This window comes from Alligator sinensis, unplaced genomic scaffold, assembly GCF_000455745.1.
Source record: "Alligator sinensis unplaced genomic scaffold, ASM45574v1 scaffold297_1, whole genome shotgun sequence".
In the NCBI taxonomy this organism is placed as follows: Eukaryota; Metazoa; Chordata; order Crocodylia; family Alligatoridae; genus Alligator; species Alligator sinensis.
The window spans coordinates 151,974-155,895 of record NW_005841848.1 but is presented as its reverse complement, the minus strand read 5'-3'; the positions used below and the strand labels follow the sequence as shown (position 1 = coordinate 155,895).

Below are 3,922 nucleotides of genomic sequence, written 5' to 3'. Positions count from 1 at the left end.
AGTCCGACCCCCTGCATAGGCAGGAAAGAGTGCTGGGTCTAGATGACCCCAGCTAGATGCATGTCCAACCTCCTCTTGAAGACCCCCAGGGTAGGGGAGAGCACCACCTCCCTTGGGAGCCCGTTCCAGACCTTGGCCACTCAAACTGTGAAGAAGTTCTTCCTAATGTCCAGTCTAAATCTGCTCTCTGCTAGCTTGTGGCCATTATTTCTTGTAACCCCCGGTTACAAATATGTTGTTATTTGAATCCGGTGGACTTGGATGAGGTTACTGGGGAGGAGAAGACCACATTGCGGGGCACACTAGTGTGGAGAGCCCAGCACCAGTGAGGGCGCGCAGATAAGGGTCAAGGGCACAGTGACGACAGGAGGCCGAGCTAGATCAAGGCCTCAGAGGTACAATGTTTGAATACTACCTGCGAGGCATGGGGTGTGGTAAAGGGACAGTTTTGGAGCCATGCGTCTAGCCCCTAAGGCTTAGTGTGTCTTGAGAGGCACTTACTTTGAGTGAGACCCAGAAAGGGATCCAAGATCAGCAGGATCTAGTGGGGTTCAACAGGACCATGATCACACAAACTCATGGGCAGTCTCCCAACTTACTATTTCAACCAACAAGAAATGGCAGGTGAGATTAGAAGGTGCCCACAAGGCAGAGCAGACACAGTCATGGAACCCTAGGGTCATCACAGCCATCCCTGGGGACCCCACGCCATGACACGTTCTTTTCACTTTTTACTTGTCTTGAAAATAACCAACTAAAATTTAATAAAAGAAATAACATAAACCTTCCACATGCTAAAATCCAAATGCACAATACTGACTTTTTTGTTTTGAATGCAATAATATGTGATCATTACATTCTTATTTTATGCAGGAATTATAGATACGCATATAGTTTTTATGTATTTTTATAGATTCTGGTGTTAATAGTATTACTAACATGAGTAAACTAACACATAGTGCTGAAACATTCAACAGGTTGGTTCAGAGAAGTAAGCATTCATTAAAACTGGTGTCATTTTATCAAGACAGCACTAAAAACACAATTCAACAAACTACTGTAAAAAGGTTTGAATGCAGACTTTAAACTTGCATTTCAGATAAAGGAGACTCATGAAGTTTCATCCACTGAGTTTTTTGCATAAAATAATAATAATACTAGTGATATACTATAGCTGTGAAAAAATGCCATTCATAGTTGGTTATTTGATATAAAGTCCAACAGAATCCACTCAATATAGTAATATTTTATCATTAGAAATGTGTATTTGGTAGCATATATGCAAGATATTCTTGTACTGCATGCTTTATAATTATGGATTTTTTTAGTTGTGTGATTGAAGTCTAACATAAAGTTGTTACTATCATAATAAAATGGATTATTATATTATTACTGAGTTAAAATTATTGAGGCTATTAAGTGACCTTATTTTGGTAATTATTTTTTGTAACATTCGATATACGTAAACTGTTTTTCCTGAGCTGTATTTGATGGGCTAAATATTTCATACATTTGTCATCTTTTCTTCTTAAAACGGCCTGTGAGGAACTGACGCATCTTCTAATTCTTCCATATAAATGTTGGAAGTCAGATACCTTCACAGTGCACTTCTGTGTCAGTCACATTTCATCACTCCTTCGTTGTCTGCTGACAAGGCTATAAGCTGCTTTTGACCATAGGAACTATACCATGTATAGCACGAGATGTGAGCTGGTCAAATGTGGGCAGAGGGTTTTTTAGAAAATAGTTCCCAAGCTAATGGATAAAATATTTTTAAGCATGCTGAAATGGTTTCACAGGCAAGCGGCCATAAATGAATAGATCTTTTGTTGTGGGCCTTGATCTCTCTCCCCCACCTCCTTTGTCAGGATGAGTCAATATCTTTCTAATTGGGTGTCCTTTTTGGACTTTTTTCAGGTTTTAGGCATTAAGAAAGTTCAAATCCTTAAACACATAGCGTTGGTGCCCAGAAACCATTTTTCCTTTAACAAGTTTATTGCTTCAAGAGGTATTCTTTTCAGAAGGCTCAACAGTGTTTTTATGTGGCACACAGAAATGTAAAAAGAACTACGTTATACATCAGTGAAATGACATTGCTATCCCAAGAATGGACAAACTGATTTACCGTGTCCTTAACAAGAAGCCAGTCGACTTCTAAATAGTGTTGTGGGATTGTTCTGTAGCTGTGGCCCAGTATGCTTTCAGAAATAACTACCCTGCCATCTCAGTGGTAGCTCTTACTTTGTTATTACATCCTTCCAAAATCTTTGAGGAAAGTGTCTCAAATGTGACCTTTGTCAATAATACCTCAGGTGAAATGGTTCAGATTTTATCATTGACAGTCAAACAGAAAAGAAAATGTTTTGCAATGGAGCCGCCTAACCCCTCCAACTAGAGGTGACAGGTAGGCACGTTTGCTGATTTCCTGAATTCTTACCTTAGGATTTTTAATAAATAACTATACTTTGGAATTCAATAGTGTCGTCTATCCAAGAATGTTGTGGTATTTTGCAAGCAGCACAGCACACACCATGCCTGCAAGGAGGATATTATCATCTCCATGTTACAAATTAGAAAAAAGAGATGCCAATGGATTAAGTAAATTGGTAAATGTGTTATGTAAGAAGTTTGGAGTAAAGTCAAGAACCAAAGATTCCAGAATCAATACATAAGGGTAAGTATAGAAGTTAAAGCACATGTGGGGCTTAATCCTTAGCTGCACTTAGTTTACACTTTGGGTGAGGCTTGAGGAGACTAAGAAGCAATTAAACTGTGCAAGCCATAAACTATGGTAACCTGCTGAAGGGACAAAATCAGTTGGTGTGTAAAGCAAAAGGAAAAAATGTATTTCAGATTAAAATGAAACCTAACATGTAGTCAAGTTATTTTACATCTGCCTGTAATGGGGTTCTTGCACCTTGCCCTGAAATATGTAGTGTTGACCACTGTATGAAACAAGATGCTGATTTTAGGGAACCTCAGTTGTGATCCAGCATAGCAATTCCTATGCTCCTCTGCCAACTGGAATAACAGAACAGTCATGGGTAATGAGAAATGCATGTAAATCTGCTTCCTGTGGTGGAACAGCATTACTTGCTATGCTTGCCTCTTCTCTCCCTCTACTTGGATACCCAGGAAGTAGGAATTACTGCGATTCTAGACATGTAGTAACTATATATTTAAAATATTCAAGTTGTTTGGTGTGATGCTGGATATGTTTCCCCATCTGTGGTAAAGAGCTCTTGAGAAGACTATTAGCTATATTCATCTGTTTTGAACTGGTGGAAGATCCCGTCCCCAGTCGCAGTGATAAAAAGGCAAAGTTAATAGTCTCATCTTTTTTTCTTCCAGGCACTGTATTCATTGGTTGTGGGAACAAAGTGCAAGATAGCAAAAAAGACTGAAAATGAGGCATTTTTGCTCCTGAGCTTTCAGGAAAATGGAGCTTACAGCCAAAAAACAATCTCTTTACAAATGCTGGAATCACATGGCCCCGTTCTGCACTGGCTTGTATCTCTTTATTTCATTTAAAACAAATTAAAATTATAGTGTTTTACACCTGTTTTTCATTAATGTAAATGATTATAGAAGTTGCTACACCATGGAGAATCAGGGCCTAGACTCTGAACTATCTGGGGAACTGGGAAGTAATACATAAATAGGGGTTGTCACATGATGGCTTCTGTATGAACTTTTGAGCTGAAAAGTAATCACATTGGACTAACCTTATATGGCTTTGGTAGCTGGCATGATTTAGGAGCACCCATAGATAGGGATGAATTTGAGTCTGGACATAAGATTATGTAACATATTACTATGCTAGCTGGTTATGTTGCAGAATGATTAAGACTGGGTGCAGTTACTTGAGACATTTACTGTAGAGTAGACTAATTAGCTCTGCAGTAAATGTCACACATCAACA

General features: G+C 38.9%; 1 long non-coding RNA gene across 1 annotated transcript in view; it reads left to right on the top strand.

Moving 5' to 3' along the window:
• LOC102381771 overlaps window positions 1-3,497 on the top strand; it is a 3,785-nt gene extending 288 nt beyond the window's left edge. Inside the window, exons 2-3 of the long non-coding RNA XR_322915.1 lie at window positions 2,480-2,674; window positions 3,352-3,497. This is a non-coding gene — a long non-coding RNA (uncharacterized LOC102381771). The remainder of the gene's footprint in view (window positions 1-2,479; window positions 2,675-3,351) is intronic.
• Window positions 3,498-3,922: the final 425 nt, after the last annotated feature.